Below are 25,533 nucleotides of genomic sequence, written 5' to 3' on the forward strand. Positions count from 1 at the left end.
TAAGAAAATGAACAAGAAATTTATATCCAAACACACCAGGAGGAATTCAAATTGATAAAATTCAAATGACTTAGTTGTCGTTGTAAAGTAATGCCACTGCCGAACTGGGAGTGCCCTTTTTCTTTGGAAGTTTGCCATCACAAAGCTATGAGCTTAGGCTGCCAAAGCAAGCAGAGAGCTTGATTCCCTAACTGAAATATACCCTTGGTGGCAGCAGTACCACCAGGATGCCGCTGAGAGAATGGGGCTAGAGTGAAAGGACAATTAATTCACAAGGGCGGTCAATGGGAAAATGAAACAGGGAGGTGAGCCTGCTGCAATGTCTCTAACATCTAATTATTATTGTAACTGAAAAACGACAGCCAGTAAGTACCCAAAGCAATGCAGCGTGATTCACAAAGGAATGAGCTCATTACTGAACTATTAGACTGCGCATATAATCACTCATGTCTGCTGTGTGAATTCAATAACAGGGTAGGGAAAGGGGGGAAAAAGAGCGGAAAATTTTGGAAGAGAAAATTGCAGCTGTACCACGTCATCAATCATTGCAAAGATCAAATTAAATTGACTGATAATGAGCGTAGCCCGATGTTATATCTCTAAGTGTAAACCTCGACAGAGGGATCTATCATCTTGTACTAATACAGTAATTTCTCTTCAGCAAATAACCTTTTTTACCATATTATTCTTTTTGCACCTCAGAGTCAGAGTGTCAGTGGTCCTACAGGCTTGGAGGGAGCTGAACTTTGCTCACCAAACATCTCAACCATCTAATATTGTTAAGTCTGGCTAAAAGGTCAGCAAGAAAAGTAGTGCACTCGATTCACAAGGTTATTGCCATTTCACTAATTTGGCAACGGAAGAATTAAATGTCGAGAGGACATCGATCAAAAGGCAATAGCCCTTTACTATGGAGAGGACTCCTTTCATACAAGAAAGAAATCCACGACTGGAATATAAACCAGCCCTAATCTTTTGCAAAAACATGGACTGCTATCCAGGTTGTATTCTACTCTGTAATATGAAAATACTTCAAGGCTCAACGTCACTAATGTTCCCAATTATGCTGCACAACTTGTGTTCTGGAGTATATGCTTGCTACATTCTCATGAATTGAGCAGTCATTACCTGTCCTTTAGCATATATTCTAGCGTTTGGCCATTAATTAATAAGCTATTCACATCCTAAAAAAATACAACCAACTGAGGTCAGAACATGGTCCGGACTGCAGGTTCTTGATGAAGAAATTCTCTCAATCTGAATTGGTTGAAAATTACTCTATCATTTTGCTGAGACAGTGCAGCCCTAACTAAAAACCTAATTGGACTTAAAACCTAATTGGGAACTTCCCATGCCAACATGACTGGCCATAATCTTGTGCACTGCCCGACTGAGACCACCGGCAAAATGGAGGAACAACACCTCATCTTCCGTCTGAGCACCCTCCATAACATTGACGTCTGGCCATAACATTGACTTCTCTGGTTTCTGCTAGTCTCCCCTCCCATCTATCCCTATTTCTCCTTTACTCCAGCTCTGTCTGTCTCTCTCATTCCTTTTCTATCTCGTTCCTTTACCCTTTGTCTCCTTTCCTCGGAAACATATCTTTACCTCCTATAGGCGCTGCGAGACTTGCTGAGTTCCTCCAGCATTTCTGTGTTTTCACTAAATCACTGTATCTGCAGATTTTCATGTTTCACTCAATTTAGCCTGAGGATTTGATGTTGTACCGGCTACTTATGAAAGGGACAAGTTCCTTCTACCTCGAGCCAAAGGACCCAATGGAAAACAAGGGGATCTTCCGAAACAGGAGACATCCTCGGAGCTGCAAGAAGTGGTCATCCTGTCCCAGTTTGTGTTGCCAGGTGAAGTGAAATGCCAAACATACCCCTGATACTGTTTGTGCCCACTTGCACAACCCTGCAAGCAGTGAGTTGAAGCAGTGGGATTTTGGTTCCATGGTTGGGATTCATTAGTTATGTTACAGCTAATTTACATCAAGTAGAGTAGACATCACATCAGTCTACAATGGACTGTGTACTCCAATATTGTGGTGAAGGAGCTCACTGACATGTTTCAAAAGTGATAATGAAAGCGCTTCTTCGTCAAAACTGCAAGAGGCATGCTGTGTGTGTGTGCGCGTGTGTGTGTGTGTATGAGAGAGAGAGAGAGAGAAGAGGGGAAAGAAGGGAAAGGGGATACAGGGGGAAAGGAGAGGGAGGGAGAGAGGGGAGGGGAAAGAGAGACAGAGGGGAGAGACAGGGGAAAGATAGAGGGGAGAGAATGGAGAGAGGGGGAAAGGCAGGGAACAAGAATGGGGAAACAATAGAGAGGGGGAAAGAGAAAGGGGGAAGGGAGGGGAAGAAAAAAAAGCGATATAGAAAGAGTGAGAAAGAGTGAAAGAAAGACAGAAGAGGAAAAGAAAAAAGAGTGAGTGAGAGAGAGAAAGAGAGAAAATGAATCCAGAACCGAGCACCACTGGTCAGAGATGACGGGATGACTATTTCTGTCTGATTGGGGACAACTAGCATTGATGTCAGGAAAGAACATTGGAAATTTAGGAGTGTAATGGAGGTTTTGGGTCAAGAGTTGCCAGTTATCTGAAGAAGTACATTAACAGCAAGTGTTAATAGGGAAAGCAAACATTTTCACAGACAATTACCTTCCAAGTGCTGAGATACGACAGCACCCCAATTGTAATTTTGTGCAGGCTAAAAAAGGTCACTAATGTTTAATGGAGTAAGCAATAACAACCAGTAATTATATGTAAAATTAGAATTATTATAGCAATTGCTAATACTCAGCGAACAAAAAACCACTGCAGTTTGCACTTAATCACCGTACTGATGGGTGATTAAAATAAGTCACATTTTAAACCACAATTTGTTTGATTAGATAAAACATCATCATTTAAATTTTTTAGAATTTGTTATGAACCTACCTCATTTAATTTCTTGCAAATACACTACTTAACCTATTTCAACAACCCCAGGTGCTGTGTGCATTTTGCATTCACTATCAGTGTTGAACTCATCTCACCCACTGAGATATTGCTGCAATATTTTGGTGATAATGACCAGGCCTTTTAATGTTAATACCACAGTGAGGTGCAGCAAATGTGAACCGCACATACAGGACATTACTGTCAAGACCAACTTTTCCTTCATTCAGACTTTCTACTGAAGCACAATCACAGAACAGTAATCAGGAACAGAAACTTAAACGCCACATTTTTTTCTCCTTGGCTGTATGCAAGTTTCTTTTACCATCCAAGTTGTCAAGTGGTCGAAGACTTGCTGCCGAACTAACTTTCATGAAGGGCTGCTCTCCCAGGCAGCTGCTTGCAAGCAATAGTTAATTTCACCAGGGAACTGTAAAACACTTCAGTTAACAAAGTCCATGAACAAACATGTTTTATATTGAAAAAGAAAAAAGTGACTATTGTGTATATTGGCAGCCATATCTCGTAGTTTCTCATCCTATTTTACAGCTGAGCTGGGGCTGTGAAGCTGGATCAATATCCAACAGAATTAATTGTGCTGAATTAAACACAAAAATCTACAAATGCTATAATTGTAGTTTACACAAAATTGCTGGAGAAATTCAGCAGTCACGCAGCGTTCTTTATGTAGCCAAGATAAAGATAAGTAAACAACGTTTTGGGCCTGAGTGCTTCCTCAAGGTACGAGCTAAAAGCAGGCAGATGCCTGAATAAAATGGTGGGGGGAGGGGAGGGGCATGGGGAGGAGTAAAGGGTCAATGTCAAGAGGTCTTGTACAGGGTACAAGAGAAAAAGCTGAGAAGCGATAGAGGTAGGGGACAGCTCTCTGAATGGAGAGGGCGGGGTGGGCATGGGGGGGTGGGGGGAATTAATAGTGCTCAAATTAGAATCAAATTCATTCATTCATCTCCCAAGCAATTCATGCTTTAGCACACTTTGACATTTTCTATGTTTACACAAATGAAACATCAGATCCATCTTTAATTTTCTGTCCCATTGTCACCCCTTTTGTCTTGGATCTTATTTCATGCTTTCTTGTTCTTTTTACCTTACAGTCTGTCGTCTCCCTTCACTTTCTCTGAATATTAGAACTGAGTGCAAAGTTGATCTGAAGAGCTAATTATCTCCACAGATAGAGAATGAGCTTCTTGTCATATACATTGCACCACGTACTTATGCACTGAAATGGTCCCTGAACTGCTGAGTACTTCCAGTTTTGTGACTTTCCATTTCAGCTTTCTACTATCCACTATATTTTGCTCATGTCATAGCTCTCCAATACTTCATTGTTTCGCCACCTGCACGTTGCAGAGATTTCTTTGCCAAAATCATTCCAGCTGTTTTGTAGCACTCATAAGAGGTGGCTAAAGCAATCATTCCTTGTTGATGTTTTTGATGGTGGGGAGGGTTTTGCCTGTGATGCCCTGGGCTATGTCCACTACCTTTTGCAAGGCTTTCCACTGAGGGGTATTGGTGTTCCCTTACCAGATCGTGATGCAGCCGGTCAGCACACTTTCCACCACACCTCTGTCGAAATTTGCCAGGGTTTCTGATGTCCTATCAAACCTCCGCAAACTCCTGAGGAAATAGAGGCGCTGACGTGCTTTCTTCATGATGCCCCGTGGGTGTGTTGGGTCCAGGAAAGATCCTCCGAGATAGTGACTCCCAAGAACTTAAATTTGCTCACCTTCTCCACCTCTGATCCTCAATGATCACTGGATCATACAACTTCAGATTTTCCTTTCCTGAAGTCAACAATCAGCTCCTTAGTTTTGGTGACTGAGTGGAGATTGTTGTTGGGGCACCATTCAGTCAAGTTTTAATCTCCATCCTATATACTGACTGATTGCCCATTTTCATATAACCCACCACCATTATATCATCAGTGAATTTGTAGATGGTGTTGTCGTTACAAGCTACATAGTCATAGGTGTATAGCAAATAGAGCAGGGGGCTAAGAATTCAGCCCTGTGGTCCTCTGGTACTGATGGAGATTGTGGAGGAGATGTTCTTACCAATCCTCACTGATTGTGGTCTGAAGGTGAAGAAATCCAGGATCCAATTATACAATGGGGTATCAAGGTCCAGGTCTTGGGAGTTTGCTGATCAATTTTAAAGGAAGATGGTGTTGAATGCAAAACTATTGTCGATAAAGAGCATCCTGATGTATGCTTTGTGTAAGCCAGAGATCTGCCTTAGATCTGCTGCTACTGTCGACAAATTAGAACGGATCCATGTCGCTGCTCAAACAGGCGTTGTTATGCGACAACACCAGCCTTTCGAAACACCATTACTGTAGATGTGAGTGTCACTGGTCAAAAGTCATTTAGGCAGGTTACCACAGTTAACATATCAAGTTAAGCAAATTCTTTAATCATATTCTATTTAGCTTAGCTGGTGGTTGTTGATGATCAATATGTGGCTTCCCAAGAACTGGAAGATGCATTGATTTGGTCTTCTCAATACAAGACCAAGACAATAGCATTATTAGAAGCTGCAGGATCTATCCACCAGCTGATGGTCTCACTTGGAAATGTGTGAAGAGAACAGGTCCAGCACTTGAATTCTAGTTTCACATGACTTTTAACAAGGAGCACTCCATTAAGGACATCTTTTAAGATGCAGTGTCTCAGCTTCTATCATCAAGGACTCTCACCACCCAGGCAATGCCCTTTTCTCACTGTTACCATCAGGAAGTAGGTACAGGAGGTTGACAAGCACACTCAATGTTACAAAAACAGCCGCTCCCCCTCTGCCATCAGATTTGTGAACGTACAATGAATCTTCCTTGCTTTTTCTCTATTTTTTTATTCTAATTTTATTTAAAATCGCGTATTTACGAAATTGTCATTGCTGCAAAATAACAGATTACATGACAACAAACCTGAATGTGAAATGCAAACTGCCACATATCTCAGCATGGAAGATGTTCAGGACTTCTCTGGGAAACTGTCATCATTGCACATAGTATGGCTGAGACATTGCAATCATGTAATTGGAGAAACAAAAGTGAGATGTGGCTGTATTCTGGTGGTCAGTAGCTAAGTATTTCTATATCTTGGTGACCTGATTTTTATAATCTATTTATAGTCAACTCCAATGTGATCAGAATACGAAACTGAGCCTAAAAATTACAGATCTATGTGCAGGGTCTGCAGCTAATTTTCTGAGTGTTCAATATTTATATGGACGTCATTCCTTAAGCTTCCTTGATCTGTTGCTAAAGTATAATTCTCCTGAACGTGTTCATTAATTTCACAGGAAAATCAGTACTTGCATTTATTGTCCATTCTTAACCAGCTCTGAGATTGGGAAACAATTAAAATACAACCACATTGGTGAGTCTGGGTTTCCACATGGGACAAATTGACGATTAACAATTCATTCATTGAAGTGCACCAGTAAAGCAGAGAGAATCTTAAGAAAATTCAACAGTCACCACAACTAATGCTAGCATTTTACACTAGACTGATTCAATGTTTTGCTTTTAAGTATCCTGGCTTCCATGGGAGTTGAACTTGTGTCTTTGGATCAATTGTTCTGGGCTCTGGTTCAGTAACATAGGCATGATTACTGTATTCACTGTTAGCTTGGACAAAGGCTTAATTTATTACTTTCTGTTGCCGATATCTTCTACATCATATATGTGCATTAAATGAAAAGAGATTTTCAATGCAAATCAATTGCAGCACCATTTTTGCGGAAAAATCGAACGACTACTGATACAGCGCTAGTATAATGAGCCTTTTACTTCAGTAATGATAAAAAAGTCCAAGCAATATTAATCTAAAAGTATAATGTAATTTGTACTGTTGCATACCATTTTTGTTGACTATCCATTTGCAGTTTGAAACAACATTTATTTGTAATTGCCAGCTTTTTCTTGTTTTCCTGTTGTAATTATCCTGTCAGTTTAAAGAGTGGCAGTACGATTAGCGTATCAGTTAGTGCAACACTGTTACAGCGCCAGCGATTGGGACCGGGGTTCAAATCCTGCGCTATTTGTAAGGAGTTTGCAGGCTTTCCCGGTGTCCGCGTGGGTTTTCCACGGAGCTCCGGTTTCCTCCCACCGTTCAAAATGTAAGTGTAGATCAATTGGATGTGACTGGGTGGCATGGGCTTGTGGGGAAAAATGGCCTGCTGCCATGCTGTATGTCTAAATTAAAAAATTTAAAATAGACAGTTTTTCCTTTATTTTATAAGATCAAAATTCAGAATTCCTGCAACATGAAAGTCATAATGTTGGTGGTTGGAAGTCATATCTTAAAGAAAATTACATTCATGTTCTTCAAAAGAATGGATTAGTTCAAGTTTGGCAACATGTGGTAGTGGAAGCATAAATGATTGGATTAGTGTATCTTCTGTTGGAAGAAAACCAAGTCGGCTTTGTCCAAAGCATCAATAAATTGTTCATTTTGATTATTAAATGTGTCCTGAGCTATTTGGACCAGAATGGCCCTGGTTTATCGGCTCAGCCACAATGACTTAACTTATCTCAGTAAGGTAAAGATGCAATGAGAGCAAGAATTGCTGGTCTGATTTTTATCAGTGATCCCCAATAGAAAAGCTGTGCATGCATGCATACATGAAGAAATGGGCTCAACCACAATGTTCTTTTTGGTTTTGTTGTTTCCTTAAGGCTCATTTTCCAGGCTCACACAAGAAGAGAACTTGTATAAAGGAAGCATCTGGGACCAACTCAAAGCTCCAACAGTTGGTGGGATAAAATTAAGACAGGTGAGGAGGAATATCATAGCTCTTCTAAAACTCCACTGGAGTGATTTATGGAGCTATGCCCAAAACATACCAAAATGTGCTCATTTCATGCAACACTGCTGCAGATGCCCACTGAAAAAAATTCACTTCATGTCTTGCATTTAATTACATCATGTGTTTCTCTAGGATTGTGTTCAGTTTACAGCTTTTCACCCGCTGTTCCATATTTAATCCACAAAATGCTGACAGTTAAATAATCTCATCAGATGTTTATCATGAAACTGAAAGCAGATTGGTTATAAACCAGCTGAAGAACATAAAACAGAATATTTGTGCCAAAAACAGCACAATTTACTGCAAAACTGATTCAGAGAATAATTTTGTCTCAAATTAATGTTTACTTGCTGGAACTTGAAAACAGGCCATTCAAAGAGTGAAGTATTTAACTTTTAGTGCAGTGCAAATGACTGGCTGATTAGTTAAATAAATGTGTTCTCAGTACGCAAACAAGGGGGGAAGCTTCCATCCAGAACAGAAGGTGCTGCTACCATTTTTAGTCTGATAACACCTGGAGGGAGTTAAAAACACAAAATGCTGGAGAAGCTCAGCAGGTCAATTAGTGTCCTTTATGTAGCAACGGCAAAAATACATCACCGACGTTTCAGGCTTGAGCCCTTCCTCAAGGTATGAGAAAATGCTGCAGGCATCTGAACAAAAGAGTAAGGAGGGAGGGAGGGAAGGAGGGGGTTGGCAAAGGTAGGAGGTGATAGGTGGAGAAAGGAGTGAGTGGACAGCAGCAGTGAGGGAGAGGAGGGATGGTTGGGTGGGGTACAAGAACAGGAAAGACAAGTAGGCGGAGGGGAAAGAAAAGGCAAGTTGGTTTAGTGGAAAGCATCTGGCTGGAGGGTGCCCAGATGGAAAATAAGGTGTTGTTCCTCCAATCTGCAGGTGGTCAGGGCCATGGCCACCCACTTCCACCTAGGCCCCAGTCGACAATACTCCTCACACCACGATCACCCACTCCAACCTGGGCCTCGACCCCCTACTCACCAGAGTTGCTGACGCCTCGATTGCTGACTCCCGACACAGACTGCTACTGGAATCCTGATATCGCTGCTGGATTCCACTTGCTTCTCTCCCTCACTACCCCTTTCCTATCCTCCTACACCTCTCCCTACTCCATCCCCATCTCCCCCTCTCTATTCCCTCCTCTCCTCAATCCCCAGACATCTCTTCCCCCCTCTCTCTGGCCACCTCCCTACCTTCCTCTCCCCACCCCCCCTCCCACACACTCTTGCACCACACCTCCTCCCACACCACGGTCCGGGGCCCCAAACAGGACTTCCATGTGAAGCAACTCCAGAGGACTTATTTGCTGCAACTGCATCCAGTGCCCCCTTTGTGGCATTTTCTACATTGAGGAGACCAGTTGCAGACTGGGAGATTGCTTCGCTCAGCACCTCCTCTCCGTTCGCAACCACAGTGACCAACCACTTCAATTCTGAGTCACACACCTGCGCTCACATGTCTGTCTATGACCTAGTGTACTATCCTACCCTGACCACCAGCCCCTCCCCCTTTCCTGCCCTTCCAGTTCTTTCACCCACCCAGCCACCCCCTCCCCTCATCACTGCTGCCCCCTCCCTCCTTTCTCCACCTATCATCTCCTGCTTTTGCTCCCCCCCCCCCCCACCACTCTTTTGTTCAGACATCTGCTGACATTCTTTCATACCCTGATGAAGGGCTCCAGTCTGAAACACCGATGATATATTTTTGCCATTGCTACATAAAGGACACGGTTCGACCTGCTGAGCTTCTCCAGCATTTTGTGTTTTTACTTCAACCGCGGTGTCTGCAGAATTTCATGATTTACACCTGGAGGGAATGTTGCCCAGGTGGAATTAAAATGTCATTTCATTCACATCCCATATTTGTCTGAGTAAATTTCAGCCAAAAATTTTGTCATAACATTGTGGACCAAAGATAAGTCAAAGATAACAAATGGCCAAGAATATGCTACCAATAATCTACTTAATCACTGGGTAGCTGACACCAGCAGAAATCTATCAGCGGGCTTAAGAGGCTCCAAAGCAAGTTACTTGGAATCAACACATTGAATTTCTGAACCCATCAATTACATTATGGAACAGCCCACAAACAAAGAGGACCAGCTTATGTAGAGACAGAGCTAATGCTTTTGCGTTAAATCAGTAATGAAGCTTGCAGTGGAACACAAAGGCCTGCAGACGTTGTGATCGTGGTAAAATCACAAAAATGCTGGAGGAGCTCAGCAGGTCTCACAGGGTTTGTAGAAGATAAATATGTATTATAGCAATGTTTCTGGCCTGAGCCCTTCTTCAAGGTAGGAGTGAAAAACGGGCAGGTGGGAGAAGCACAGACCAACAGACAAATTGGACATAGATTAGAGGACAGGAGAGAGAGGAAAAGGTGAGAATTGATCGGGGGAGGGGTAGCTCCTGTCTAGGCTCATTCTGCTCTTTGGGCCATTCAGTTTCAGTAGTCGGCCTCATTAGCAACAAGGATGTCAAACTACAGAGAATAGGTGGAAAATCTCGTGATATGGTGCTAGAGTGATAACCTCAGTCTCAATGTGATCAAGTCGAAGAGATGATCATGGACTTGAGGAGGACTAGGAATGACCATTCTCTACTACACATCAATAACTCGGTAGTGGAGAGAGAAGAGAGCACCAGGTTCCTTGGAGTTCACTAAACAAGTGACCTATGGTGGACACTCAACATCTCCTGACTTGTCAGGAAGGGGCAACAGCGACTGCATTTCCTGTGAAAAGTGAAGCAGGTAAGGCTACCGGCCACCATCATGTCAACTTACAAGAGTTCTATCGAAAGTTCCCTGGCCAACAATATCAGTGTGGTATGTTTGCTGTAGAGAATTGGATCAGAGATCAATCTACAGGACCATAAGAGTGGCAGAGAAGATCACTGGGGTCTGCCTCTCCACCTACCGACATGATCCATTGGGATTGTTGTCTGAAGAGGGTGCACAAAATCATTGAGGACCCCTTCCACTTGGCACACAGCATCTTTCAGGTGCTCCCGTCGGGAAAGAGATGCAGAGGTATCAGCTTCTTCCCGCGGGTAATGAGAATGCTGAACGACCAAAGGAGCTGCTCACACTAACCATTCAAGACTCCAATATTTATTGAAGACTATATGTATATTTGTCCTGCATATATATTATTGTCTGTATGTGTGTTATGTCTGGTTGTGTGTCTACGTGTTTTGGACCGAGGACCAGAGAATGCTGCTTTGACCGGTTGTACTTGTACAATCAGATGACAACAAATGAACTCGAGAGGTTAAAATGACCAGAGCTGAAAGAGAACCACTGCTTCTCCAAGTTCCAGGAATGGTCTGGATTATTGCAAATAAGTCTGGTTCTAGAATTACAAGGTTTGTTTCAACGAGTTTAATCAGTTCCATCCGTGTGTCACCAAGTTTTCCACTTCAGCGATTTCCAGATACTTTTGAGCTTTCAAAAAAGAACCAACTCAGTTTATGAGTGTGCTATATAGTGATTATCAGAAAACCAAAGTACATCACAAATTGATTATACACTGAATTAGGAAATAAATAATGTCAGCACACACACACACAATGAATTTCTCCTTCATTGATCACTGGAATGCAGCTTTTATCTGAAGCTGTTTATTAATGGGATGATGTGCCGGTGTGAAAGTGAATGAATGAGAGCTCATATTTTAATTTTTCTTAAAAAGGTTTGTTTTGGTCTATTGCAAAATTATAGGAATATGTTTTTCAAAAACTATTTTTTTTCTGAGAATTAAAGTTTATTCCGTAGATTGAGGAAACAAAACACAGACAATAATAGTACATTTGGAGTGAAGATCTTTTAAGCAATTAACATGTCACAGAACCATGGTAATAAGTTTATTAATTCACCCATGTGAGCGTGTAATATGCGTGATAAATGATTCCTCAGTACTGGAGACGATCCCTAATTACCCAAAATGCTCAGTTCATCCAGGCACATTTGCCATTTTATAAAATGAAGGTCATGAGAGTTACTGATCATTCCTTTGTGATGAATAATGCAATCCTCCCCATAGACTCACTGCACAATGCATTTTCTTTTTTTAATTTTAGTAGCAATATTGGAACAAAACAGGCACTGAAAATGGAAAGCTACCAAATGACTAATATTTGACACATTGCTTCACATTATGATTGGGGACAATAGGCCTGAATTCTCATTCGAGTTTATTATGGAACGTCTTGGTAAATGCATGTGTTGTATATGCACTTCTCACAGGGTCGATCCTTTAGGGTAAATCTTATGAATTTTCACTCCTGGCACAGAGCTTTGTTTGGTGAGGACACACAAGGGGAATTCAGAGACAGAGGTCAACATGCCTTGCAGGACTTTCTGTCTGTTAAAATTAATGGATGGATAATCTCTGAGGGACTGCTGACCTCTGAACCCAGTTCCTGGTATGTGCTTCCAGCATGTGCAGCTCCATGTCAGAAACAGAAATCCTCAAACTATATTTTGATTTTGTAAAACAGATCTTTGAATTTTTATAGTTCACTGTCACATGTAGAAATCTGATTTTATAGACAATGCAGAAATTTCCATAATCATTCTCAACACTGCAGAAGCAGGAAACAGATATAGATGCAGGAGCTTTTAAATATTACATGATATATATGATGCTTTCCTCTCTTAAACTTTTCCTCATTAATCTCTTGGTCATATTTTACATTTGTATTTAGGCTATTTCTTCCTTCTATGATAATTTTCTTGTGAGCTTCTTCACTTTATGTGTATCCTTTGTTTGCATCGACAATAAAAAAAAAAATCACAATTTGATCGGAGCAATTCTGTTCTATCGACCTTGGTCCTTTAACCAGGTTACTCTGCAGACAGATAAAATATTGGAATGTATGTCTCTGTGATGCATCAGACAAAAGTCAAGAGTTAACTTTTCTTAAATCTCTTGTTGCAGCACAGGTTCAATTAACATCCAATAAGATGAGTTCTATTAAATGAACATTTGTAACAAAGTATTCTATACTGAGCTACTATAGAGGTCAACGTACACGTTGTGGAATCACTGTACACATTGTCGAGTTGATGTATGTGCGGAGAGGTTGATGTATACTCTGTGGAGTCTAGTGCAAGACTGACGCCTCCAGGCTTGCATGATGGGCTTGTATACGTTACTGCTTCTGTTACATGGACTGGAAGTGACATCATCAGTGATGCTATTGGCCCGGATAAAAACTTGTGTTGGATGCAGGTCAATTTTCCACAGAACTTCCGGCATTTCAGGAGCCGGTTCGCTTGCTGGTAAGTGGGTCGCCACACATTGATATTAAGATTGGAGAGGGTCCCATCATTCTGTTTGTAATGAATGTTAACTCAAGTGCTCAGTGGTATATTGGTTAATTACAATATTTTAGGGTAACTTGCTGTTTTAACCTGCTTGCCTTTTTAATGGTTCGTGTGCTATCGTGCAGTCATTTTCATGGCTATTTTTTTGTTTCGAAACTAAATACCTAGAAATTGTTCAGCACCTCAAAAAAGCACATTAAGTTGCTGGCGTGCTTGGGACTGGGTTGGATGAGAGGAGATCCCCACCAATCCTGCATCTGGACAAACCCAGAAATATTGCATTGCGCCTATAATAAAAGCCACTGTGTGCAACAAAATTAGCCATTTCATCAAAAAGACATTTCCTCTGCTTATTCCACATGCAATATAAAGGTCATGAATGGAGGGTAAGACAAGAATTGTGGGGATGCTTGGAGTTTGGGACTTCAGCATGAAGGGAATTAGGATTACTCATTTTTTTTCCATAAATAAAACTTAATTCACAATAAATTATTGACAAAAGAAAATCATTCAGAGTCTATTCATCTCCTTAGTGTCATATCCATACCTTTCCATTGCTGTACATTATAACATTCAGTCTCTATTTAGCACCATTGTGGCTCCTTGTAGTTACTCCCTCCTCTGTTGTTTCAAGGACTAATGGTGGGGAAGGAAGATGGAGAGGCTAGGTATTCAGGAGAGGACTGGGAAGCATCCAGAGCCGGGGAACCAAATTACCTCCACGTCAAGGTGAGCGAGGGTGGATCTAATGGTTACTCCCAGAGCCGAGGACTAGGTTAGCATTGTTCCTTTTGAGCTGCACAGAATATTATCTAACCTATCCTGTAAAGGTTTGAATGACATATCTGAGTGACCCAGGCCATTCATGATCCATGCAGATAGGTCTGTGGTTTTGTGCGATCCGTGCTGATTGAGTAGCACACTGAGGAATTGTGTGGTGCGGAAGAATTTCAGTGGCATAATTTCCTTTTTGAGTATAGAACTAGGCCTGGTTTGAATGACTGGGAATAGACAAATAAAGTGCCCAAGGCTAAAGGTTTCAGATGTTTTTCTTGTCCCATCTGGGTTAATGGTCATTGATACATGTTTCAAATGATAGGATACAAATTCTTCTTTGGCTTGGCTTTGCGGACGAAGATTTATGGAGGGGGTAAAAAGTCCACGTCAGCTGCAGGCTCGTTTGTGGCTGACAAGTCCGATGCGGGACAGGCAGACACGATTGCAGCGGTTGCAAGGGAAAATTGGTTGGTTGGGGTTGGGTGTTGGGTTTTTCCTCCTTTGCCTTTTGTCAGTGAGGTGGGCTCTGCGGTCTTCTTCAAAGGAGGTTGCTGACCGCCAAACTGTGAGGCGCCAAGATGCACGGTTTGAGGCGTTATCAGCCCACTGGCGGTGGTCAATGTGGCAGGCACCAAGAGATTTCTTTAGGCAGTCCTTGTACCTTTTCTTTGGTGCACCTCTGTCACGGTGGCCAGTGGAGAGCTCGCCATACAACACGATCTTGGGAAGGCGATGGTCCTCCATTCTGGAGACGTGACCCATCCAGCGCAGCTGGATCTTCAGCAGCGTGGACTCGATGCTGTCGACCTCTGCCATCTCGAGTACTTCGACGTTAGGGGTGTAAGCGCTCCAATGGATGTTGAGGATGGAGCGGAGACAACGCTGGTGGAAGCGTTCTAGGAGCCGTAGGTGGTGCCGGTAGAGGACCCATGATTCGGAGCCGAACAGGAGTGTGGGTATGACAACGGCTCTGTATACGCTTATCTTTGTGAGGTTTTTCAGTTGGTTGTTTTTCCAGACTCTTTTGTGTAGTCTTCCAAAGGCGCTATTTGCCTTGGCGAGTCTGTTGTCTATCTCATTGTCGATCCTTGCATCTGATGAAATGGTGCAGCCGAGATAGGTAAACTGGTTGACCGTTTTGAGTTTTGTGTGCCCGATGGAGATGTGGGGGGGCTGGTAGTCATGGTGGGGAGCTGGCTGATGGAGGACCTCAGTTTTCTTCAGGCTGTCTTCCAGGCCAAACATTTTGGCAGTTTCCGCAAAGCAGGACGTCAAGCGCTGAAGAGCTGGCTCTGAATGGGCAACTAAAGCGGCATGATCTGCAAAGAGTAGTTCACGGACAAGTTTCTCTTGTGTCTTGGTGTGAGCTTGCAGGCGCCTCAGATTGAAGAGACTGCCATCCGTGCGGTACCGGATGTAAACAGCGTCTTCATTGTTGGGGTCTTTCATGGCTTGGTTCAGCATCATGCTGAAGAAGATTGAAAAGAGGGTTGGTGCGAGAACACAGCCTTGCTTCACGCCATTGTTAATGGAGAAGGGTTCAGAGAGCTCATTTCTGTATCTGACCCGATCTTGTTGGTTTTCGTGCAGTTGGATAATCATGTTGAGGAACTTTGGGGGACATCCGATGCGCTCTAGTATTTGCCAAAGCCCTTTCCTGCTCACGGTGTCGAAGGCTTTGGTGAGGTCAACAAAGGTGATGTAGAGTCCTTTGTTTTGTTCTCTGCACTTTTCTTGGAGCTGTCTGAGGGCAAAGACCATGTCAGTAGTTCCTCTGTTTGCGCGAAAGCCGCACTGTGATTCTGGGAGAATATTCTCGGCGACACTAGGTATTATTCTATTTAGTAGAATCCTAGCGAAGATTTTGCCTGCAATGGAGAGCAACGAGATTCCCCTGTAGTTTGAGCAGTCTGATTTCTCGCCTTTGTTTTTGTACAGGGTGATGATGGTGGCATCACGAAGATCCTGAGGCAGTTTACCTTGGTCCCAACAAAGCTTGAAAAACTCATGCAGTTTGGCATGCAGAGTTTTGCCGCCAGCCTTCCAGACTTCTGGGGGGATTCCATCCATACCTGCTGCTTTGCCACTTTTCAGTTGTTCGATTGCCTTATATGTCTCATCCAGGGTGGGAACCTCATCCAGCTCTAGCCTTAGGGGCTGTTGAGGGAGCTGGAGCAGGGCGGAATCTTGGACTGAGCGGTTGGCACTGAAAAGAGATTGGAAGTGTTCTGACCATCGGTTGAGGATGGAGATCTTGTCGCTGAGGAGGACTTTGCCGTCTGAGCTGCGCAGCGGGCTTTGGACTTGGGGTGAGGGGCCGTACACAGCCTTTAGAGCCTCGTAGAAACCCCTGAAGTCGCCAATGTCCGCGCTGAGCTGGGTTCGTTTGGCGAGGCTAGTCCACCACTCATTTTGGATCTCCCGGAGTTTGCGCTGAAGATGGCTGCATGCGCGACGGAAGGCTTGTTTCTTCTCTGGACAGGACGGCTTTGTAAGGTGAGCCTGGTGGGCAGCTCGCTTCTTTGCCAGCAGCTCCTGGATTTCCTGGCTGTTTTTGTCAAACCAGTCCTTGTTTTTCCTGGAGGAGAAGCTTCAGTGGATTGCAGTATGGTAGTCTTCAACTGATCCCAGAGGGTTTCAGGGGACGGGTCCGTGAGGCGGGTTGCAACGTCGAGCTTTGCTTTGAGGTTTGCCTGGAAGTTTCCTCTCGCTTCGTCTGACTGCAGGTTTCCAACATTGAACCTCTTTCTGGGGGCTTTATTGTTCCTGGGCTTTGGCTTGAAGTGAAGGTTGAGCTTGCAGCGAACCAGCCGGTGGTCAGTGTGGCATTCCGCGCTAGGCATGACCCTGGTGTGGAGCACATCTTGTTTGTCACTTTCTCGCACCAGGATGTAGTCCAGGAGGTGCCAGTGTTTGGATCGGGGATGCATCCAGGTGGTCTTAAGGCTGTCCCTCTGCTGAAAAAGGGTGTTTGTAATGACAAGTCGCTGTTCTGCGCAGAGCTCCAACAGGAGGCGCCCATTGTCGTTGCACTTGCCGACGCCATGCTTGCCCAGGATTCCTGGCCAGGTTTCTGAGTCTTTGCCGACACGAGCGTTGAAGTCGCCCAGGATGACAACCTTGTCGGCTGTAGGGGTACGTTGGATGAGGTTGCGCAGGTCGGTGTAGAACTTGTTCTTTTCTGCTGGTTCCGCCTGGAGGGTTGGAGCATAGACACTGATGAGGGTGATGTGACGCTTGTTTTGAAGTGGGAGTCGCATGGACATGATTCGGTCCGAGAGGCCTGTCGGAAGGTTTTCGAGTTTGGAGGCAATGAAGCTCTTGACCATGAAGCCTACACCAGATAGGCGTCGTTCATCCGAAGGCTTGCCAGACCAGTAGAGTGTGTAGCCCGCGCCGCGTTCTTGGAGGCTGCCTACATCTGCCAGGCGGACTTCACTGAGAGCGGCTATGTCGATGTCAAGTCTGAGGAGTTCATGTGCAATGAGGGCAGACCGACGTTCAGGTCGGTGGCTGTCAGCCTTGTCTAGCATGGTTCTGATGTTCCAGCATGCTAGCTTGAGTTTGTGAGCATCTTTTGAGGGGGAGGACGTGGAGGGGGAGGACGTGGAGGGGGAGGACGTGGACCTGTCCTCGGGCCTGCGCAAAGGAGCTTTTAGGTGGAGTGCAGTGCGCGCAGTACTGGCCCCACCCTTTACACCCATGGTTCGTGTGCCGTGGCCAAGCAAGCTGGGACGTGGCACTGAGGTCCTTGGGTCGTAGGTTTTATATCGGAGTGGCCTTCTCCTATGCAGGTTTCTTACCCGGGCTGGAGGGGCCTGCCTCCCCTCCTAGGTCGGTCCATACTGCCCGGACCGGGGCTGAGGCCGCCGCAGTTCACCCTGCCTCCCACTCTCTGCCCGGATCGGGGCCTTCGCCTGCCCCACTCGACCGAGGCCGGGGCCGCCGTCTCCCCCTTGCTCCTGCCCGGATCGGGGCCGCCGCCGTCTACCCTTCGCCCGGACCGGGGCCGCTGCTGCTCTCCCTGTGCCTGGACTGGGGCCGCCGCCTCCCACTCCCTGCCCGGACCGGGGCCTCCGCCTGCCTCACACGACCGAGGCCGGGGCCGCCGTCTCCCCCTTGCTCCTGCCCGTATCGGAGCCGCCGCCGTCTACCCTTCGCCCGGACTGGGGCCGGGGCCGCTGCTGCTCTCCCTGTGCCTGGACTGGGGCCGCCGCCTCCCACTCCCTGCCCGGACCGGGGCCTCCGCCTGCCTCACTCGACCGAGGCCGCCGTCTCCCCCTTGCTCCTGCCCGTATTCGATACAAATTACTCAATTAAGTAAGGGTATAATCCAAAAATGAGTGTGAAACAGGATTTTCTTTTTTCTCAAAAGAGAACTACATATTTCATGTGTGATTTAAGATGAAGAAAATGAAGAAATAGATCACCACCACTTCTTGGAGAGCAACCACATGGTGAGGTATGGAATTTACAATAACAACCTGAGGATATAAGACTTGCAAGTCAAATCTCAAGCTTACTATCTCCCTAATAAACTTCAAGCGAGAGTATTTGTGAAATGTAGCTGCAGAATAGAGTTAAATGCACTCATCAAATTGAAGATGGTAACAGCTTAGATCAACTCAATTCCCTCAAGCATTCTATTTCTCCAACATCCCACTGCAACCAGCACCAAACATAATCCTGTTCAGTCATGCCCACCGCACCCAAATGCCTGTCTGCATTTTGTCCTGAAAATCCTTATGTTTGCAGCAGTTATTTGCTTTGGCACTCTCAGGAAACATCTAAAAATGTAGTCCTAGATGAAACTCAAATACAGCAGCACTAATCATGAACAATTTAAACTAATGGGAAATGGTACTAAAAGCAGAATTACAAGAAAGGCACGGTGATTTTGTTCATAAAACCCTGTCTTATGTGAGAATTTTGTGTCAATCCTGTCTATGGGTGTTAGTTTTGGAATACCTGTATGGTACGGAAATAAAGCTCCCTACAATTTGCTGCATAGGAAACCATTCTCCAATGTGCAGGCGTGATATATTTTTATTTCTCCAGTTATCTACATATTGTGGGGGAGAAACCTGGCCTTTGTTGGTTGTGCTAAACGTGTAATGCTAATGTCGTTCACCATGCACAAGTCACTCCATTCTATGTTCAGTGGATACAACACAGGATGAGTGAGCATTTACCTCACAAATGATTAACTGATTCGCAAAAAGGAGGCAACTTGTCAAATAGTCGGCTTTCTCTAAAATTTGAAAGATGGAACTCTTAATCTCACATGGCTCCAAGTGAGATTTCACACAGACCACACAAACAGCAGGTAAATAGCACCTTTCACAGGTGTGAAAATCTGTACACAGTAAAATTCTGCAAATTGCAAGGCATAAAAAAAATCTGAAACTATATATTGGAGATTGGGGGATGAAATTTGAATTGGACATAGGGGTGACTCCCTTTCTCTTTTTCTCAATACCACAAGGAATTTTAAAATTACCCTGAAGTAACAAGATGGTGGAACAGTCTTGAGAAATTGACTGTGAAGAGAAGGTGGGAGACAGGACAACAATTTCCAAGCACATGTAGATTACAACAAAGTACAGGCCCTTCAGCCCACAGTACTGACCTTTATAAACCTACTCCTCAATCTAAACCTTCCCTCCCTAACATCATTTTGAAACAAGGGGACTACATTTGCCATTCTCCAATTCTCTAGTATCTCCATTTTCCAGGGAGGATGCAAATATCATTGCAAACGCCCCAGCAGTCTCTTCCCTTGCTTCCTCTAGTAACCTGGGGTATATTTCCTTCACCTTGGAATTATCAATCTGAATGTTTTTTGAGATTCAGCACTTCCTCTTTCTTGACCTCAACATGCTCTCGTCTGTCCTATATTGATTTACATTGATCAAGGTCTCTCACGCTAGTGAACATTGAAGCAAAGTATTCATTTAGTCTCATGACATGACATTGTGGCCATTATTGAAACTTGGCTGCAGGAGGGGCAGAACTGGCAGCTCAATGTTCCAGGGTTCTGATGGTTCAGATGTGATAGAGGGGGAGGGATGAAAGGGGGAGGAGTGGCATTGCTGGTCAGGGAAAATATCACAGCTGTGCTTAGACAGGACAGCCCAGAGGGCTCGTCTACAGAGCCATATGGGTGGAGCTGAGGAACGGGAAAGGTGTGACCACACTGATAAGGTTGTATTATAGACCGCCCAATAGTTCAAGAGTATTGGAGGCGCAAATATGTAGAGAGATAGCAAATCGATGTAAGAAACAGAAAATTGTGATAGTAGGAGATTTTAACTTTCCACATATTGACTGGGACTCATATACTGTAAAAGGGCTGGATGGCTTGGAGTTTGTCAAATGTGTACAGGAAAGTTTTCTAAATCAATATATAGAAGTACAAATGAGAGAGGAAGCCAGACAGGTCAGGTGGCAGAAGTATTTAGGTGAGCATTTTGGGTTCAGTGTCCATAATGTCATTAATTTCAAATTACCTATGGATAAAAATAGGTCTGGTCCTCGAGTTGAGGTTCTAAAAGTGGAGAAAGGGTCTCGGAAGAGTTGATTGGAATAAGTCATTTTCTGGCAAGGATGAATTCGGCAAGTGGAAGGCATTCAAAGGTGAGATTTTGAGAGTGCAGAGTTTGCATGTTCCTACCAAGATTAAAGGCAAAGTTAACAGGCACAGGGAACCCTGGTCTTCAAGGGATATTGATGATATTATTAAGAAGAAGAGAGAGGTGTATAACTGGTATAGGAAACAAGGAGCAAATGAGGTACTTGCAGAGTGTAGAAAATGTAAGAGAATAATAAAGAAGGAAATCAGGAAGGCAAAAAGAAGGCATGAGGGGACTTTGGCAGATAATGTGAAAGTAAATCCGGATGGTTTCTACAAGAATAGTAAGAGTAAGAGGATAACAAGGAACAAAATTGGTCCCCTAGAGAATCAGAGTGGCCATCTATATGTGGAGCCTCTAGTAATGGGGGAGATGTTAAACAGTTTTTTTGCATCAGTATTTACTCAAGAAACTGGCATAGTGTGTAAGGAAGGAAGGGAAACAAACAGAAGGATCATGGAACATATGGAGATTAAGGATGAGGAGGTGCTTGCTGCCTTACAGTGAATAAAGGTAAACAAATCCCCTGGAACGGATATGATATTTCTTTGGACTTTGAGGGGGACTAGTGCAGAGATTGCAGAGGCTCTGATGGATATATTCAAAATGTCCTTCGCCACGGGAGAGGTGTCAAAGGATTGGAGAGTAGCTCATGTTATCACGCTGTTTAAGTAAGACTCCAAAAGTAAACCAGGTACCAGTAGGAGGTAAATTATTGGAAGGGGTTCTGAGAGATAGGGTATATAGATGTTTGGACAGTCATGGGTTGATTAAGGATAGTCTGCATGGCTTTGTGCCTGGTAGGTCGTGTTTAACAAATCTTGTAGAGTTATACGAGGTTACCAAGAAGGTAGATGAAAGAATGGCTGTGGATGTTGTCTATATGGACTTTAGTAAGGCCTTTGACAAGGTCCCATATGGGAGGATAGTTCAGAAGGTTCAGACACTAGGTATACATAGAGGGGTTGTAAACTGGATTTGAAATTGGCTGTGTGGGAGAAAACAGAGTGGTAGTGGGTGATTGCTTCTCAGATTGGAGGCCTGTGACTAGTGGTGTGCCTCAGGGATCTGTGTTGGGACCATTGTTGTTTGTTGTCTGTATCCATGATCTGGATGATAATGTGGTGAACTGGATCAGCATGTTTGCTGATGACACAAAGATAGAAGGTGATGTGGACAGCAAAGAAGATTTTCAAAGCTTGCAGAGGGATCTAGAGCAACTGGGAGAATGGGACAGTAAATGGATGATGGAATTTAATGCAGACAAGTGGGAGTTATTGCATTATGGAAGAGCAAATCAAGAAGGACATAAACTGTAAATGAAAAAGCACTGAGGAGTGCGGAGGAGCAAAGAGACCTGGGGATACATGTACATTGTTCCCTGAAAGAGGTGTTACAGGTAGACAGGATTGTAAAGAAAGCTTTTGGCATATTGGCCTTTCTAAATTAAAGTATTGAGTATAGGAGTTGAGATGTTATGTTGAAGTTATAGAAGACATTGGTGAGGCCAAATTTGGAATATTGTATGCAGTTCTGGTCACCTAGCTACAGGAAGGATGTCAATAAGATTGAAAGAGTGCAGAGAAGATCTACTAGGATGTTGATGGGCCTTCAGGAGTTGAGTTACAGGGAAAAATTAAATAGGCTAGGACTTTATTCTTCGGAGTGAAGAAGAATAAGGGGAGATATGATAGAGGTTTACAAAATTATGAGGGGTATAGACAGAGTAAATGTGAGTAGTCTCTTTCCACTGAGATTAGGAGAGACAAATACAAGAGGACAAGGCTTTAAGGTGAAAGGGGAAAGGTTTAGGGGGAATATTAGGGGGAACTTCTTCACTCAGCTCCCATCTGATGTTGTGGGTGCAGACTCGATCATAAGAATAAATTGGGTAGATACGTGGATGGGAAAGGTCTGGAGGGTTAAGGAATGGGACCAGGTTATTGGGACTAGCTGAGCAATGATCAGCACAGACTAGTAGGGCTGAATGGTCTGTTTTCTATGTTGTAGCGTTCTATGGTTCTAACTTACATGATTCACCAGAATAAAAAATTATAATGGCCGTGCTTTGCTTTATCAGCAAATATGCACTCTTCATTCCGCTGACAATAAACTTTCATGTGTCAAATCCTTTTTATTCAGATTTTAATCAGTGGAGATATTTATCAAACTTTCAAATGGTTTTTTTCATCACTATCAATCTTTCTCTATTTTATATCCTGGTGAATTAAATATTTGAATGGACTACACATCAGCTCATGAATGAATGGTTAGTAGTCTACAATAGCTTGCCCTATTCAATGTAGATGATTCTGTTGTTTTCAGGAATTTCTTGTGCAATTAGATAACCCCTGGAAAGTCTACGGGCAAGTCAGAGTCAAATTCATGACTTGCACTGTTAGTTTTCCAGTGATCAAGAAATCCAATATGCATAATCTCGAATTTTACGATCCACTTCAGTTCACAGGGTAATAATGTGAGTCGTTTCAAGAACTAGCTGTGAGGCTGCCTCAGCATGGCCTGAATGGATTCATGTTACACAGCTTTCCTCTTGCAGTTGTGTTACGGAAAACCCAATGGACAGAATTACTGCTATGCATTTGCTCTTTGCAGTGCTTCAGTGCCTGATAGGCTGCTGCTACCAAACACAGCTCTCTGACATACAGAGCAAGGCAGGAGTCAGCAAAGCTCCAACTTTGAAATAATCCATTCTCCTTTTCCAGCTTACAGTCAGGAGAAGCACTATCACATAAAGAAAATCTCTCCAAGCATCAGCTCAGACATTCAACTTAAAAATTACCATATGTTTTGGCGTATAAGATGACCTTCGAGTAAGACGGGACCCCAATTTCATGGATTTATCATATATTGGGTGTATAAGACAGCACCCCCACCCCGCAAAAAAATGTGTGCTGACTGAGGTGGTGTCGTGTTGCCTGAGCTGTCGGGCATTGTATTTTGAGCAGAATTTTAAGGACCAGTTTTTGTATCTGGCCAATAAGATGACCCCTGTTTTTGGCATGTTTCTTGGGTGCTTCAAGGATCGTCTTATATGCCAAAATATACGGTACTTAAGAAATTGCTGCACACTGGGAAATCTATACTACACTTTCCACCCATATAAGCAGAAGATGCAGCTGAAACATAATTGCACTATTTTCTCCATAATCATTTCGACTCTTCCAAATCAAACATGGGCCGTGGCCCAAAAATACCTCTTCATGTATGAAGTTTCACGTATTTCAGGCATTGGTTAAACCTCTTACTTACTAGTATTCTAACAATATTCCAGCTTTTGAGATTTCAGATTTATTGTTAGAGAACATACAACCCTGAGGGTCAAGAATAATTGTTGATTTTTTTAAAAAAATTACATTTTATTCATAGCACAGTAGAAGCCTATTCCGGTCATTTAAACCCGTGCTGCCCAATTACATCCAAATTAAACTACAACCCTGTACGTTTTGGAGGGTAGGAGGAAACTGGAGCACCCAGAGGAAACCTATGCACACTCGGGGAGAACATACAAACTTCTTACAGACAGCGCTGGATTTGAACCTGGGTTCTCTTTAACTCAGGAATGTCAAAGCCAACAATTACACTGGTATAACCTGACCTCAGATCACTTACTTCAGCTATTTCTTCCTTCTATGATAATTTTCTTGTGAGCTTCTTCACTTTATGTGTATCCTTTGTTTGCATCGACAATAAAAAAAAAAATCACAATTTGATCGGAGCAATTCTGTTCTATCGACCTTGGTCCTTTAACCAGGTTACTCTGCAGACAGATAAAATATTGGAATGTATGTCTCTGTGATGCATCAGACAAAAGTCAAGAGTTAACTTTTCTTAAATCTCTTGTTGCAGCACAGGTTCAATTAACATCCAATAAGATGAGTTCTATTAAATGAACATTTGTAACAAAGTATTCTATACTGAGCTACTATAGAGGTCAACGTACACGTTGTGGAATCACTGTACACATTGTCGAGTTGATGTATGTGCGGAGAGGTTGATGTATACTCTGTGGAGTCTAGTGCAAGACTGACGCCTCCAGGCTTGCATGATGGGCTTGTATACGTTACTGCTTCTGTTACATGGACTGGAAGTGACATCATCAGTGATGCTATTGGCCCGGATAAAAACTTGTGTTGGATGCAGGTCAATTTTCCACAGAACTTCCGGCATTTCAGGAGCCGGTTCGCTTGCTGGTAAGTGGGTCGCCACACATTGATATTAAGATTGGAGAGGGTCCCATCATTCTGTTTGTAATGAATGTTAACTCAAGTGCTCAGTGGTATATTGGTTAATTACAATATTTTAGGGTAACTTGCTGTTTTAACCTGCTTGCCTTTTTAATGGTTCGTGTGCTATCGTGCAGTCATTTTCATGGCTATTTTTTTGTTTCGAAACTAAATACCTAGAAATTGTTCAGCACCTCAAAAAAGCACATTAAGTTGCTGGCGTGCTTGGGACTGGGTTGGATGAGAGGAGATCCCCACCAATCCTGCATCTGGACAAACCCAGAAATATTGCATTGCGCCTATAATAAAAGCCACTGTGTGCAACAAAATTAGCCATTTCATCAAAAAGACATTTCCTCTGCTTATTCCACATGCAATATAAAGGTCATGAATGGAGGGTAAGACAAGAATTGTGGGGATGCTTGGAGTTTGGGACTTCAGCATGAAGGGAATTAGGATTACTCATTTTTTTTCCATAAATAAAACTTAATTCACAATAAATTATTGACAAAAGAAAATCATTCAGAGTCTATTCATCTCCTTAGTGTCATATCCATACCTTTCCATTGCTGTACATTATAACATTCAGTCTCTATTTAGCACCATTGTGGCTCCTTGTAGTTACTCCCTCCTCTGTTGTTTCAAGGACTAATGGTGGGGAAGGAAGATGGAGAGGCTAGGTATTCAGGAGAGGACTGGGAAGCATCCAGAGCCGGGGAACCAAATTACCTCCACGTCAAGGTGAGCGAGGGTGGATCTAATGGTT

At 43.4% G+C, this 25,533-nt stretch overlaps 1 protein-coding gene across 6 annotated transcripts in view; it reads right to left on the reverse strand.

Annotated features, from left to right (window-relative positions):
* Nucleotides 1-25,533, reverse strand: part of raraa (retinoic acid receptor, alpha a) — a 657,787-nt gene that overhangs the window by 30,547 nt on the left and 601,707 nt on the right. The window lies entirely within an intron of this gene.

Source organism: Narcine bancroftii, chromosome 12, assembly GCF_036971445.1.
Source record: "Narcine bancroftii isolate sNarBan1 chromosome 12, sNarBan1.hap1, whole genome shotgun sequence".
Taxonomy (NCBI): Eukaryota; Metazoa; Chordata; class Chondrichthyes; order Torpediniformes; family Narcinidae; genus Narcine; species Narcine bancroftii.